Source organism: Sinohyriopsis cumingii, chromosome 19, assembly GCF_028554795.1.
Source record: "Sinohyriopsis cumingii isolate HCF-2022 chromosome 19, ASM2855479v2, whole genome shotgun sequence".
NCBI classification, from domain to species: domain Eukaryota; kingdom Metazoa; phylum Mollusca; class Bivalvia; order Unionida; family Unionidae; genus Sinohyriopsis; species Sinohyriopsis cumingii.
Window position 1 is genome coordinate 18842491 of NC_142979.1, and position 17897 is coordinate 18860387.

The 17897-nt window shown below is 33.5% G+C and overlaps 1 protein-coding gene and 1 long non-coding RNA gene across 2 annotated transcripts in view; one reads left to right on the plus strand and one right to left on the minus strand.

Moving 5' to 3' along the window:
* Nucleotides 1–9562, minus strand: part of LOC149775223 (uncharacterized) — a 49154-nt gene extending 39592 nt beyond the window's left edge. The window contains exons 1-2 of the long non-coding RNA XR_016416527.1: nt 9467–9562; nt 8149–8224 (exon numbers count right to left, since the gene is read on the minus strand). This is a non-coding gene — a long non-coding RNA (uncharacterized LOC149775223). The remainder of the gene's footprint in view (nt 1–8148; nt 8225–9466) is intronic.
* The window catches only part of LOC149775222 (uncharacterized), a 147852-nt gene that overhangs the window by 73349 nt on the left and 56606 nt on the right, over nt 1–17897 (plus strand). The window lies entirely within an intron of this gene.

Genomic DNA, 17897 nt, shown 5'->3' on the forward strand with positions numbered 1-17897 from the left:
TAAACACGAACGTCCTGCCGTGAACTATAAATAATTAACTGAATTAATTGTCGGCCGGCAGGTTCTTGATTTCTCGGTTAAAAGAATTCACATTTTAAGTGTACAAATGAATTAATGAAATTCTCTGCTTGTTTCAATTACATTATTTGTTAACTAACAATCCATCATGCGACAGACTGTTACCTAGGTAAAACTCATTCTCAGCATACATAATTCAAGTCAGATAAGCCACACAATTGTCTCAGGAAATGTTTGAATATGTGATTCCTATAATCAAGAAAACAGATTCAAACAATTGTGGTCAACTCATGAATTTAAAACAAATAAATTTAACAAATAATCTCAAATTTTATCAAAGAACTAATTGAATGAGACTGAGATAATAATAAAAAAAAACAATGTGCTTGTCCGACTCGCTCGATTCTATCGTAGGAGAATCGTCTCTATCGTTAGTTCCAGTCGCTCAAATACTTCCAGACACCCATCCCTTGGGCAATTTCTTGCCTTTTAAATATATATCATATCCCCCTGGATAGATACTAATTGTGACCTTTGAGGATCCTAAGTGTTTGACTTCTATATATCTGCGTGTTTTAGAAACTATTTCTCCAGGAAGAATTTCAGTTTTGTTATCCAAGATAGACCTAGACAGGCAAACTTTGCATAATATCAGTAAAGATATATCTAGACAGGCAAAACCGGGCATACTTATAGTGAAGATAGATCTAGACAGGCAAGCCGGGCATACTTGTAGTGAAGATAGATCTAGACAGGCAAGCCGGGCATGCTTGTAATGAAGATAGATCTAGACAGTCAAGCCGGGCATGCTTGTAATGAAGATATAATCTAGACAGGCAAGCCGGGCATACCTGTAGTGAAGATAGATCTAGACAGGCAAGCCGGGCATACTTGTAGTGAAGATAGATCTAGACAGTCAAGCCGGGCATACTTGTAGTGAAGATATATCTGGACAGGTAAGCTCTGCAGAATGGTAAAGGTAGACCTAGATATACAAATTCTGCATACTAGTAAAGGTAGATCTAGATAGACAAGCTGTGTATACTGTTAATGCATATATATCTAGAAAGCCAAGCTGTGCTTACTGGTATTGATAAATCTAGATAGGCAAACTCGGCATAATAGCAATCGTGACATAATTTCCTTTGGCCTAAATCTGTTTTTATGTTCTTTGTTTTTTCATTTCTCAGTTTTCCCCTTCTGGCCATCAGAAAAAAAATGCAATTTTTTAAATCAGCTTTTTCTAACATTGAAGAGATTCCTTATGATGATCATTTTCCCTGAACGACAAAACGCAGACTCATTTACAATGTTCAAATTAGCAAGCTGGGAAAAAGAAACAAGATGGAAATATTTGCTTATATTTGTACAGAAATATTTCATATCAGAAAAAAAAACATTAAGCCAAGTTTCTCTGTTAGCAGTTTTTGGGAAATTCGACGAGCGATTGTTCTTATTAGAGGCAATATCTGTACCTTGAGAACATTTAATTAAGGAACTTTTAAGTTTCAAGGATGAAAACATAAAAATACCTCTAAATATTATTACTACGGAGAGAGAGAGAGAGAGAGAGAGAGAGAGAGAGAGAGTTGACATTCCAATAGGCAACACTGAAATAACCCGAGGTCACGACGTACCTGATACATCTTTAAAAAGTATACGGACAGTCCAAGTACAGCTGTACCAGTGTTCTAATTATTAACTTTAAAATGGACAAACATTATCTTTAACTGTTTAATGTTTGTTTTCTATAGCAGCCACCAATGATTTTATGAGACTTTATCAGACAATCAGACATCAAGTGACCCATTTATCATAACTGATTAGCTTTTCGTATCAATTGAAAACAAGCAACCTGTAGCAATAAACAACTGTGGGGAAATTTTCTGCACTGAATGCGTCTGACTTCTCAAATCTTCCCCATTCCTCGATTCGTTTTTAACAAACTCTGCTTGTCAAGGAGTGAGTGATGGTTAATATTTAATTTTATTAATTTAAACTAGGTACAAAGAGACGCATTTTCGTATCGATTCGCAAACTATTATGGTCGCCATTTCATATTCCAGAACTGGTTCAAATCATCCTCTAAAATGTAGGCAATAAACAATATCTACAGATGTTTTACAATACAATATCTTACCAGGATTTATTTTAAAAAATTAAACTCTTTATCAACTGTTGTAGCTCATACTCCCAGACTGGCACCTTTCAAACGCGAACTCTCCACTACAGGTACGCTGTATAAGTTATCCGGTGGTATGTACCACAGTATTTTTTCATTGTACCGGATCTTTGGTAGTTTTCGTTCGTAAGGAATGTATTAAAATTCCAGAATAATCTTGTTAGAAATTAATTGAAACAGAAAGCATATTTTCGTTTCTCATGACAAAATAATTCCCCAATTTTTTTATATATCAAATGTTTAATGCTTATATGTGTCACATTAATTTAGCATATTACACACACACACACACACACACATACACACACACATATATATATATATATATATATATATATATATATATATATATATATATATATATATATATATATATATACGATTTATTAACAAATAGAGATAAACAGTTTTAGTAATATTAGTATTATGTATAATACACGCTTATTAGAAGAAAAGAAATTAAATTACAAAAAAAAAAAATTACAAAGATAAATGCAATCAACATATACACTAGTATAATCTTTATAGCTGTTATAGTGGTTATCAGAACTCATTTTATTTAATAATAATATGATAAAAATATGGTGTGCATTACGGTTACTATCAAGTATTTTATAAATAATTAATCAAGTATTTTATAAATAATTAATCATATTATATTGATAATTAATTACAAATTCAATTTCATTTTTTAAAGAATTAGTATATATATATAAATCTTGAATCATAATCATATGTTTTGTTTCGTGTCGGACAAAAGTGATGTTGGGAAAGATAATCGGGCAAAATTAAATTTTTCGAAAACGTTCGAGTTAAAAAGACAAGAAAAATGTGATTTTTAGCCACTTACTCGCGTATGTTAAATGTGCTAATTGCGTTATGAATTTGTAGGACAGATAATCATCCTAAAATTTTAATAGAGCAGTACATTTTCTGTTTGAAATTTATTTAATTTACCCCGCCTATTTAATATTCTCTCGTTGGTTGAGTCTCGTTTTTTTTTTTTTGAGCCAGTGTGTTTTATGTTTACTAACCCTCTCCGATCAATACCTTACCCATCATTTGGCATCTCACTCAAATTTTCCATGCCTATTATATCAATAGTGTAGCTAGTAAATTGTAAAGATATAACATGTGTCAGCATATTTTATTTTTCTATCAAAATGTTGTATAATGTCAGCGCAATGTCTTTTTCAGGGTGTCAGCTACATTATACGCTTAATCATCTCACTTTAGTGATGGTGTTTAGATGACAACTTATACAACAATTAACATGCACATAGCAAATTCAGCTACAATGAGTAACTGACAATTTAATGCGGGGGTGGGGGATGCGATTTTCTTTTGAGCCGACATGTTTTATTTTCTTCTATCACTATACATTATTGGAAGATATTTTGTTCAGCTATTTGACAGCCGGAAATGTACTCCCAAAAATTCCCAGATTCCGAAAAATTTCCAGATCCCTGTCGAAGAATTGTAAATGGATGTTCTCTAATATGATTATACGGTGCGTATCGCGGTATGTTAGAAATGCCGCGGTACGCCGCGGCACAAAGATTTTCGTAGTACCCAACTCTGCTCTCCACCCAGAACATTTAAGGATAACTTCGTGTCAAATAGCGAGTAAAATCTAATGAATTCTAGGACTATGCCTGTGGGTTTGAAATTTGGTGGCCACTTCAGAAAGCGGTTGGCATATACATGTTTTGGTTTAGTTTTGTGGGTTGAACACCATTTTTCAGCCCATGGTATACACAGTGACCAATATATTTGGTATGGAAAGAACCCATAAAAGAACAACAACTCACGGGAAGCTATTAGCAAGTTTTTTTGTTTTTTTTCGTTTTCTTTCTTCACAAATCCACGTTCATCGAGACGAGACTCTAACTCACGCGGATGGAGGTCAGATGGTCTCTAAGGCGAGCGTCTTGTGCCAATTGGCCATCTGGGTCCAATTGTATAGACATAGGAACATTCGAATCTTCCTTTCTCATACCTTTACTTTCCCTTTTATTCCACGATTTTGTTTTGTTTTTCTTTTCTATTGTCAGCTTTACTTATTTACTTTTCTTCTCGATAATCTCGAGAGACACTGTAGCTCACTGCAAGAATCGCGGGTTCGTTATCCGCCCAGGTCAGCAAGGGTCGACTGCCCTATATGACGTTGGAAAAGTCACTTGGCTTCCGTTTCCTCTGTATTGTGTCGTTAAAAGTGAACCATCAGCAACCAACAACTTTATTACCAACAACTTTACTCCGAACGCTGTGCCAAATATATACTTTAGTGACTGAGCCGTGTTCGTATTTGTAGTTGTAGTTTATTCAGACATGTTACCAGCTGATTATGGTGGCATGATAGCGTTTAAAACGTTTAACCCATGAAATAACCCGTTACCAGAAATATTCGTGTTAATTACAATTACAGCTGTTTAATGTTGCATGCTGTGGGCTTGTCGTGGTATAAACCGCCAATAACAGCTTAAATAAAACCCTTTTGAAAACGTACTTCGATTGGAAAAAGAAAGCTGCATTATGACTCAATGGTCTTAAAATAAGTAACAGAATAAAACGAGAAGCAACAAACGTTGTAAGATTCAACAAGCGTTGTAAGATTCAACAAGCGTTGTAAGATTCAACAAATGATTTTTTCTCTTGAATACAAAGTGAAAATATAAAAAAGGAGCTTATGGTATTGCAATTTAAAACTTTAGTGGAAATTCTTTTGATGTGCCTGTGGTGACCTGTATAATGCCGATGTGCCAACAGTCCTTTGTTATCTCACAATACTTATTTTAAATTTCACTATAAATTTCAAGTCTCTATTTCCAAGAATGTTATTTTCTGAAGAGTACGTTGTATTGCCAGAGAGTAATCACATTGAATTAAATAATTGGAATAAATAAAATTCCAGCCCAAATTAATTTTTGTACACAACAATAATACAATTTATTCTGCTTATATCTTAAAGCAATAATGACTAATTTTTAAAAAAAAAACAAGATTTATGTTTCAAATTAAGACGTAAAACGAAGACCCTGGATACGTGTCTAAAGTACATTGTTACAGAAGGATCTTAGTTATAACTAGAATCTTCAAAATCACAATACAGCATATGACAATCATAGCTTAGTCTAGCTATAAAAATAAAATGTCCTTGACTCAGTATAAAATAATGATTATCACTCAGAGACAAAAAAAGGAGTTTACAACATTGTCACTGATGTCACTGATTTTGACAAGGTCAGCTACTAGATATAATGTTGTTACCCACAGCACATAATGAAATTTAAAAAATATATTTATAAAAACCTAACAATCAATGCAAATTAAATATACATAACAGCTGTTACATTTGACATAGGAATCATCAGGCAGTAAAATTCAGCTGTCCTTTGCAGAAGTTTACGTGAACAAATATATATATATATATATATATATATATATATATATATATATATATATATATATATATATATATATATATATATATATATATATATATATATATATATATATATATATATATATATATATATATATATATATATATATATATATAATTGTGATAGAAAAACAACACAAACGCCGAAAATTATGTGCAACTAGTTTCGCATTTAATGTATGCTTCTTCAGGCAAATGTTTTGAAAGTAACGGATGACGTCTTTTATTTTAAAACAACAACTACGTCATTACGTAACGTCATAAATGATATGCATCATTATAACAATTTTATAACAATTATATATGACAGGATCTAAAAGATACACGAGTCTCTAATGAAACTTGAATTAGTAAAATAATAAAATAAACTAGAGACAAACAGTCATAACATATAATTATATTGTTATAAAGGATATACAATATATCAATGTAAATTATACAATTTTATATAGATAATTAGCATTAAGTCCATTAGGATACAGAGTATCTAACTTATGAATCCAATAAGTTTCTTTTATGAGTCTATTCATGTCACCATGCACAATATCTATTGGCATGAAAGAAAAATCAAGTAGAGAGTGATTATTGGTGTTAAAGTGTGTTGAAACATTAGAGGAAAACTGAGGATCTCTATAATTTTTTATATGAAAGCGATGATTATTCATTCTCTTAGAGACTTGTTGTAGTGTTTGTCCAACATATTGCATGCTACATTTTTTACAGGTTATTAAATAAATCACATCAGTTGATATGCAGTTAGTGTTATCGCATATCAACTGATGTGATTTATTTAATAACCTGTAAAAAATGTAGCATGCAATATGTTGGACAAACACTACAACAAGTCTCTAAGAGAATAAAATTGTATAATTTACATTGATATATTGTATATCCTTTATAACAATATAATTATATGTGTGACTGTTTGTCTCTAGTTTATTTTATTATATATATATATATATATATATATATATATATATATATATATATATATATATATATATATATATATATATATATATATATATATATATATATATATATATATATATATATATATATATATATATGTGTGTGTGTGTGTGTGTGTGTGTGAGAGAGAGAGAGAGAGAGAGAGAGAGAGCACAATTATTATTGTTCTGCTGGTGTAGGTCTATCTTACTGATAACTGATGGAATCAGTCTGGTTAAAATCGAAATCTTCTTGTGATAAGTAGATCTGATAGGCATCAATTATAGGTTTTTTTGCTTTTTTATTTCGAACTACAGAGAATGTTTAAATAAGTGATTTAGTTATTTTAATTTTGACTCCAAGGAAATATACATTTTACTTTACATACATCAGCCAATAGTTGAATTTGGCCTATTGCACTCGTGTTTGACCATAATTCGCTGAAGTAGAAAATAAACATTTTTTTATACATTGAAAGAGTGAATTGTACGACATGATATGAAATTCGTGTCACCCACTTTCAAATAGACCAAGGTGTGCCAAATGACCGTTGAGACTAAAATGCACGATTTAGAGCGAAGTGTGCCAAATAGGTGTTTATATAGCAACGCTCTGCTACTCTTCAACCGTTACCACAGTTTTAAGCTTATATCGTCCGTGGAAGTAATGAATTGTCTTTGTGAGTATTCAATAATACTAATCCAGAGAGGCAGATGAGTAAATAAAGGTCAAACTAATATACATAATACTAGCATTTAGTGTCTCTGGGGTAAGTGTTTTCAGATAACAACTGAGATATCTTCCATATAAATCAATGCCAATTATTTGTGTTTAGTGCATGGATTCTCTTGCAGCAAATACCTTTTACAAGATAAAGCAGAACCAGTCTGTGGTGAAATAAACGGCTATTTTGGGGGGTTGGGGGTTGGGGGGTAATATGTGGTAAAGCTGTCATCAAAAACATGATTTCCTAGATGGAAGTATTCGTTTGAGCTTCACATACATTCATTTCACTGAATTGTTTGATAACATGAAAACAATTTTTGGCAACAAAATTGTTACACTTTGGACAGGTAACAAATTAGTTATACCTGCTTCTGATGTGTATTGTAACCTGAAATTAGGTTGTGTTGTACCTTCCGTTCTAATTAGTAGTTTGGTTTATTTTCTTGCTCTTTGATGGGTTTGTTTCCACCATGAAATACGTTGGAAAAGTTAATATTTTCGGAGAAAAACCCATATCGCAGTAGTAGTAGTAATACTACTACTACTACTACTACTACTACTACTACTACTACTAATAATAATAATAATAATAATCTTTATTTAACAAGGGTAACACACTTGGTTACGAAAGATCCACATGGCACGTGGTCCTCAATTGCTCAAACAGGTTATGTTATAAAAAAAAGGTCAGACACACTCAGGTATGCTCGCCAGGGGAGATATATCCCCAGGGCCCAGGCCAGTAAAGGGGCCCGGACCGAACAACACTTTTAAATTTTATAAAACAAAACTTTTGTTTGAACAAGAACTAGGAGGTGTTTCTTACCACAGGCTTGTGATATCTCTCTACGGCCTTGATTCTCGCACACGTACTCAGACAGATTTGAGCCGAACAGGTACACCTATGAACAATATATAATACACTCGTATACACAAACACATATCAGCATGTCAGAAGTCATATATGCATAAAAATAATAAAATATCTCACATTATCTCTGGATATAATAATAAAAGCCTAAATTGCGGGGCTTGAACATATCATTCCAGCTAGTAAAGAAAATGTAACTTTAAAACGAAGCAAGGGAATTTGAATTATGTACCCTCAGGGGTAAATGTTTCCGAAAGGTAGTTGCCGATACAATGAGGAAACTTTTGATAAGGTTGGTTTTCAACCACGAAATTTGAGTTCGTTGTTAGTTACTCGGTTTAAACATATTATATTTGCTAAATTATGCAAAAGTAGTCGGGTTACCAGTTCTCACAACATCAGATAAACCCTTCCCAGTGGTTCAATTTAATCAAGCACGAGAAGCGGCAGAAGTAAAATAGAACAGTTCTTGATCGGAGATTACGCTTAGTACTTGATAATCTTAGTTCAGTTTAGAGAAATAATCTGGGAACTGATCTTTTAGAGATATATGCGTCATATTTCCTTTAAAATAAAGAATACGTTTTTGTAAAGATAGCCATTGTAGACGTGAAAACAAAACAGGAGTCGTAGTAGGAAGTTTCAGAATTATTCGGACTGTCCCTTTTCTGGTGATTGACCATTCTGGATAGATTAAAAATGGGTGTTTCCCCATATGATATAGCCTTAGTCAGTCAGTGGTAATACATATATACACACACACACACACACCCAAAAAACATTGTACGCAATCGTTTTAACACAGACGTGCAGTGCACTATAAGCTCCCGGAAATAGCTCTCTCGATATTAGAATGCGATCAACAGAAAAAATGGAAGCAAGATATACCGAGTGTATATTCAGATGGGAGATGCAGATAAGCTAGCTGTGGGCCATATTCCCTTTGAGATGTGAAAAACTACAAACAAACATAATCCGTTGATAAGTGGGCTTGTTTTTCTTGGCATGCTGGATTTTCCCATTGCAATGTGTCAACTTTCATAAGCCTACATACATCACGAAAATCGGAAGTTTATTGCTAACATATGTTAGATTGTAGGAAATGCTATTCGACACAGCAGCACGCAAATTTATGATGATGGTTGCTATTATCAAAGGATTTTTAGAATTTCAGGTGATTTATAATATCTTGCCCAGTACAAATGTATTGTGTTGTATGATAACAATTTGAAATATCTTTAGTAGAATAACGAACAGTAAAACATGCACCTACCTCATGTTGATTCATGTTTCTGCAATTCCAATTTGAAATAAACGAGCATTACCTCGGTTAGAATTGATAGAGGGTGGAAACAAGACACAGTTTGCCAACAATCATATAAATGTTCTTCTGCCGCAAAAAAGATCGAATAACAGTATCTACATATTATAGTTATGTTGCATGTTTGCATGTCTGTCCATTAAGGTAGATTGAATTTCACAGTACAACTGTGCAGGGTTGATTTCGATTCCTGAATGAGCTGACTTGATTTGCATTTGTGAAAAATAATCGAAATAACTTTTTACGTAACCCTTTGCTTATTTGAAGGTATTTAAAGGTAATACAAAACTATTTTGTCGGATTAGATTATTGTAACTTGATCTAATGCTTTCTAGGAGTGACACTGCCTTTCAAATAATTAGATTTGAGACTTGCGATTGCTATGGGATACTAAAGGAATGCGTGTGCGGTATTACATGTGTAAGGGTTTATCGCGGCATTTTTTTCCCGGTGGAACGTAACACGGTACTTTTTAATTGTAACGGTACTTCAGTAGTTTTCGTTCGTATGAAATGTAGGGAAATTTCCGAATAATACTGTTACGAATTTATTCATATCAAAAGCATGTTTTCATTTTTTTCATGAGTAAAAATAATTCCAAATATTATTTATTATTTTTTACAAATAGTTGTATTTGTCCCAAATTAATTTCGAGTATTACTAATATAATTTATTTACTAACTTTGAACCGTGTGTTTGACACGTGTTAGTTATACCGAATGGGATGATGTGAAACTTATTTCGGTCGAAGCCATCTTTTCTCAAATTTGCGGCTAAAAACGAAACGTCGTTAGTAGGTCTATCAGTCATGGACCAGAAGAGGTTTTCACAAAAGGGCATCTTACGAGGTCTACTTGGTCCCAAATCAAAATGGTGCCCATCTGATGTCAATGTCGCTGCTATGCCAGGCTGTGTTGAATATCTTGTTATCGCTATTGTTTCACTATTCCTGAATGGATAGTCGTGTAATATGGGGTTTTAACAGCAAGATTTCATATGATATCTTGTTGGTTCCAAATAAAAATAGTGCCGAAATCATGGGTGTCATGGTATCCATCTTGAAAATCTTGTTCTCACAACTCCTGAACAGAAATTCGAATCGACATGGGGTTTTCACCAAATACTTCTTATTATATCTAGTTGATATTATAAAGTGTACCTGTTCTCCTGGTTTTTTGTTGTTGTTTGTTTGCTTGGGGGGGGGGTGTGTGTGCGTAACTAAGCCCTATATTATACCTTCTGAGTTAAAAAATACATACTCACACATAAAACCTACAGGATATTATTTCATGTTTTTAGCCTATGCTCTTTAAATGACAGAAAAGAGTGAAAATAAGAAAGCATTGTAAACATCGACAAATAATTTATTTTCCTAGAATACAAAGTGAAAATGCACCCCACCCCACCCCCCCACCCCCAAAAAAAATTGGAAGTTACGGTATTGCGACTTGAATCCAAATAATCCTAGAATTGCAAACACAAGTCCTAGTTATAGTCCTGAATGAACTTTAGTGAAAATATAAATTAAATCCAACGCTGAATGTGTTGATGTGCATGGTGTGGCCTGTGTCGTGGTGTTGTGTCAACAGTCTTTTCTTGAAGTACAGTAATATTATTCCTTGTTTGAATTCAGTATAAATCCCAGTGAAGAATATTAGTTTTATGAGCACTTTTTTTTAGTGTGTGTGTGTGTGTGTGTGTGTGAGAGAGAGAGAGAGAGAGAGAGAGAGAGAGAGATTTGGATTTTTAACGTAGCTTTAAAAAAAATTCAGTCATGTCTGCATTGTGACAGTTTATAGTGATGTCTAGCACTGGGGCATCATGCCGCAGACATGTAGCATCATGTCCCACCCAGTCACATCATCTTGACACCAGGCCTAACACTAACCTCTTAATGCTGAGTGCCAAGCGAGGCAGCTGCTATTATTATTGTAAAAGTATTTAGTATCACTCGATCGGGATTCAAATCCGCGACCTCCCGCATCGGAACAGGAGCTCTAGCCGCAAGGTCACCGGAGCGGTCTGTATTTAAAAAGGAACATCACTTGAATTAAATAACGTGAAGAAATAAATTCCACCCCAAATGAATTACTTAACACAATATAATACAATTGACTCTGCCAATATCTTAAAGCACGAATAACCGATTTTCAGCCTAAGATAATGATCCTCAGAAGAACAAAAAACAGTTGTTTACAAAATTGTCAATGATTTTGAACAAGGTCAGCAACTGGATACAATGTTGGTTACTCTCAACATATAATGAAAAAAAATGTTTTAAAAAAACTAACAAAAAATGCAAATTAAACATACATAACGCATACAAGAACCATTTTAATTTAATGTTTTTAGCTTTTAATACTTCATTTAAATTCATGTAACTCAATTCTGACATGTCTTCTGTCAACTCAGTAAACGAACTTTGCAATTAAAGTTCTTCTTTTAAACTTCTAATCTTTCCATCAGTTTGGGTGTCGTCTTTGCCAACCGCTCTGGGTAGTTTGTGGTAGGATGTCCATTGCGCTACTTCCATGGGTAAAGGCAATGAAGATGAATAAAACCTGATTACTCACTATGATTGTCACAGCTGGCATTGTCATCTTCATCGATAGCATCATGATCCCCGTTATCGTTGGTATCGCTATTCCTGCTGACCAAAATATCATACTGACATGCAATTTTCATTCTTATTGCTACTAATGGTGCCATGATGGTTGTCTTGAAAACCTTACTTTTACCGATCCCCACAACAAATGGTCATATTTGCAAAGGGTTCAACGTCTTGTGTTCAATGAAATATACTAGACATGGTTTGAACACCCAGCAGTTCAAAGGGGAAAAAATGGTCTTATCTTGCTTTCCTATAAATTCATTCTGCCCAGGATAGCTTCAGTCACCTCGAGGGATTCTTATTTTGTTTTTTGCTAGCTTATGTTGATGTGTTAAGTATAGCATTTCATTTTTAGGACCGAAAATCGTCCTAAGATTTTCACGAGTGCAATTGTTTTCTGTTGTAATTTTTTTGAAATTTCTGTAATGCACTTAATATCTTCTCGTTTGTTGAGTGTGTGAGTTTAATGTGTACTGAGCCTCTCTGATAAATATCATGCCCGGATATCGGCATCCCACTCAAAGTTTTCTTGTCTATTACATCAGTAGCATAACTAATACATTGAAGGCTTTAGTGTGAACACTTTCTTTTTATCATCAAGCTCTCTGATGTCAACACAATGTCTTAGACAGGGTGTCCGTTATAGTATTATCTTAATCATCCCGTGTTAGTTACAAGTTTTAGATGACCCAGTATACAACAATTAACATACACACAGAACATCGACTATATGGTACTGACTATTTAATGAAGTTGGGGGAGCGGTGATTTTCTTTCGAGCGGAGATGGGTTTTCTTTTCTTTTATCTCAAGATAATTATTTTTCCAATCATAAAATGGGTTTAATTTAATGTTATTTTGCTTTGAATCGGAGCAACATATTTTGTCCAGCTATTTGATTGGCGGAAATTTAAAAATAAATTCCAGGAACGTAATATGATTGAGGTTTACTGTGTAACCCTACCGAAGTGTATTGAGAATACCTTGGTACTAACTTTTCGTGGTACCCAACTCTGTAGCATAGTGGTTGCATTGTCAATCTCCAAACAATTGTGTGGTTTTTTTTTCTCTCAAACATTCGATAATATAGGTACATTTAAAAGTGAAAGAAGCACATAATCACTATAAAAATGGAAAAGGGTATAATGGAAATAAAATAGTGGATAATTGTATAAAGGATATAAATTAGTAGATAATTACATACTGGCTATTAAAAAGTAGATAATTACATAATGGATATAAAATAGTAGATGATTACGCAATGGATATAAAATAGTAGATAATTACAAAATTAATGGACCGCTCCGGTGGCCTCGTGGTTAGAGCGTCAGCCTCGGATACGTGAGGTCGCGGGTTCGATCCCCGGCTGAGTCATACCAAAGACTACAAAAATGGTACTAACAGCATTAAGAGGTTAGTGTCAGGGCTGGTCGGCCCGGTGTCAGGATAATGTGACTGGGTGGGGCATCATGCTACATGTCTGCGGCATGACGCCCCAGTGCTAGACATTACTATAAACTGTCACACTGCAGACATCGTAGCGATATGACTGAAAAATTGTTAAAGCTACGTTAAAAATCCAAATCACACACACACACACACACACACACACACACAATTGATGAAAATGGCAGATAATTACATACTGGTTATAAAATAGTTGGTAATTAGATATGTGTGCGTGATTAGGATTTTTAACGTAGCTTTAACAATTTTTTCAGCCATGTTGCTGTGGTGTCTGCAGTGTGGCAGTTTATAGCGATGTCTAGCTATATTCATGCTGCAGACTTGTAGCATGATGTCCCACCCAGTCTCATTATCCTGACACCAGGCCGACCAGTCGTAACACTAATCTCATAATGATGAGCGTCTAGCGAGGCAGCTGTTAGTACCATTTTTATGTCTTTGGTATGACTCAGTCGGGGTTCGAACACACGACCTCCCGCTTTCGAGGCGGACGCTCTAACCACTAGGCCACCGGAGCGATCTCATAATGGATATAAAATAGTAGATAATTACATACTGGATATAAAATGGTACATAATGACATAATGGATATAAAATAGTAGATAATTACATAATGGATATAAGTAGTGGATAATTACATATTGAACATAAAATTACATTTTGAATATAAAATGGTAGATAATTACATAATATATAATAAAATAGTAGATAACTACATACCGGATATGAAATAGTAGATAATTACATTATGGATATAAAATAATAGATAATTACATAATGGATATAAATAGTAGATACTTACATAATGGATATAAAACAGTAGATAATTAACTTCATGCAGATAACGTGGTAGGTATTTATTTATTTAATGGATATAAAATAGTAGATAATTACATAATGGATATAACATAGTAGACAGTTACATTACGGATATAAAATAGTAGATAATTACATAATGGATATAACATAGTAGACAGTTACATTACGGAAATAAAATAGTAGATAATTACATATTGGATATAACATAGTAGACAGTTACATTGCGGATATAAAATAGCAGATAATTACATAATGGATATAACATAGTAGACAGTTACATTGCGGATATAAAATAGCAGATAATTACATAATGGATATAACATAGTAGACAGTTACATTACGGATATAAAATAGTAGATAATTGCATAATGGATATAACATAGTAGACAGTTACATTACGGATATAAAATAGTAGATAATTACCTAATGCATATAACATAGTAGACAGTTACATTACGGATATAAAATAGTAGATAATTACCTAATGCATATAACATGGTAGATCATTCAGCACTCTGACCTCCTAAAGATATGTAAGACACAATATAACAATAAAAGCAAACTGAAACACTAATATCCTGCATACGTAAAACATACTCAAAAGATACTAACTCAGAGAAAGAAGATAGCAATTATAAAACATATCACATAAAAATAATTCTACATAAAACAGCTAAAATGGTAGCAATTACAAAATTATACACCATTTATCACAGGGCATAAATAGATGCACCATTGACAACAGGGTATAAACATGAGACATAATTTATCGCAGGGTATAAACATGAGACATCATTTATCGCAGGGAATAAACATGAGACATCATTTATCGCAGGGCATAAACATGATACACCATTTATAAAAGGCATAAACAATAAAATGATTACTTTGGATATTATAGATAGTAAACACTTTTTTCTAAAGTCGATAAATGATTACACATCTAGTGGGAGGTCATTACATGCCATGAACGAAAAAACCTTAATTACTCTGATCTCTTCAAAAATATACATCCAGTTTTGAATCTGGTAGAGTTCGGTGGGAAATGTACAAGAGCATGTCATGAGAATTGGTCTATTATGTGTTTGGGAACCAAGTCATGCACGACCTTCCACCTTAATCAGCATAGGTTGTAAATAATCTGTTCTGAAATGCTGAGTAAATGAAGCTGGCTGTGCATATCAACAGTTTGAGTGCGGCAATGGCAGTTATAATATTACACATGCTGAGATTTGGTATTTTCGGAAGTCTGTCGATATAAGTCTGGGGCATACTATACTAACTGTTACAGCAATACTTGATATAGGGAAGAAAGAGAGCAAAGCAAAAAGCGACTTCATCTACATGCATGTTTTCTTCGGCTTTTTGAACATATATGGGTAGAACATTTACTTTAATATTAAACAAAACTGACCCGAGGATGGATCCTTGAGGAACACCTGAAATCTCTGAGACAGAAAAGCTACCAATAATTCCAGATAATTGTTCGTTTGGATAGATAGCCACATAAATTCAGTATCCGTAATGTAGTACGTCTTTTTTTGTTTTTGCAAAAGAATTGAGTGATTTTTTTAAGCAGCGTCAAATATTTTCTCCAGATCGAGCACAACCAGTGCCCCCCTTATGACGTTGTCGAATTTGCAAATACATTTGCAGTTAATCTAAGACATGCCAGTTCAGATGAGTGTCCTTTTCTAAAACACGATTGGACTGAGTAAGTTTAGTTAGTTGAAACATATTTTATTACAATGAAGACCACACGTATGTATGCAGGACAAAAGGATTGGATAAAGTTAGACAGCTTGCAAGTTCCTGACCATTATGAGCATAAATACTTAATTATAGAGCAGACAGAGAAGAACTGTGGAAATAGTCCGGTTCGTACAATTTCTTTCTGCAGTCATAATGAAACAAAGCAAACATATATTTGTGAATCTTTTTGAGTTAATAACAAATGCAGGCATTTTCCTTTTCTGGCAAAACGCTTCTGTTTCCTGCTGTGTGAAGCTCGCAGCCAGATAAATGTGTATCAGAATCAACATTAACATTCATTATTGATAACTTGTGATAAATCTCTTAACTTGCATTCTTAAAGAGACTGCATTCAAAAAGAAAATGAATGATCGGCGATTATGTTCCATCTACATACGTTATAATTTAGCAAACTATATTTGTATCTTAAGCAGATTAATAGACATGGATATTTCCAAATTGCTAAATAACTTTGAGAAGAAAACTTTTGCTCCGTAATTTCTAATTGAAGGTCGGTATTGATGAACAATTTCTTATGGATTGTGGCAGATCGTTCTACGAGTTTATACGTACTGGTATATGCGAATATTTGTAAGAAATAGGTTCTACGTTGACAATGAATGATATTGTTCCAGTTTCTCAGATTATAAAGCACAGCGTCCTTCTCGCCAACAAGGTGGCAGCAAATCAGTTATATCATCTAGCGATCGGTTGTCTACTTCTTTAAAAAAGGAAGGGAATTTTTAAAAGATTCCACTTTCTGCAAATGTAAGACCATCCGGTTTCAAAATAAAGTGCTTCTTTGCTGGCAAATATTTGTACTCCACAAACATTCTGGCTGCTTCAAGTTTATTTTTTTATAAGTGTTTCATAATCTGAGTTTGTACAGGAAGACCAAATTTCTTATGCATATTCCAGAATTTTGTGCAGTTTATATTTTGATAATACATATTTTAATCTTCCTCAGTCATCAAATTTGCATACATACAGAATGAATTATAAATTCAATATGGCTACTTCAAGATCCATTGGATGACAGAACCATTCCCAGATGTCGAAGTAATGTAACAAACGAATCTTTTGAGCCGAGAACTCAAAGTATTGTGTGTATTCCAGCTGGTGAGAAGGATGCAAAGTAAGAAGTCAATGATTTGTCCAGTAAAATAACTTTTGATGATCATTATTTAAATTTAATTTGAATGAAAAGTGGATCAGGCAATATGCATGGTAAAGAGGAATACGATGCAAATAATCTACACCGTGATTTTTAACCTTCGACTATATGATAAATGTATGCAAGAAAAAGAAAGGGACTTAACACTGATCCCTGAGGGAAGTACTCCTGAAGTGAGTTGTCCAATGTTTGAGCATTCATTTCCAACCATGACTCACCGAGTCCTGTTTACTAACAATTCATCAACCCATGCCAATAGATTTCCATTAATTCCATAGTTTTTCAATTTAAGTTTTAATCCCCTTTACCACACTTTCTCAAATGCTTTATATGTCACAGAATATAACGCCTAAAATTTCGCTTCCGTCAGTGATATTGTAGATATAGAGCTAAACGACCAAGTATAAAACTAGATTGAGTTAGTAAAGAAAATCGTTTTCACAGACATAATTATACATGTATTTAAAAGCAAATCTTTCAAAAATTATGCTAATGTTACTATTGGTTTGAAAATTGATGTTTATTGAATGACTTGTTAAAAAAGTAGCAATATTGGTTTGC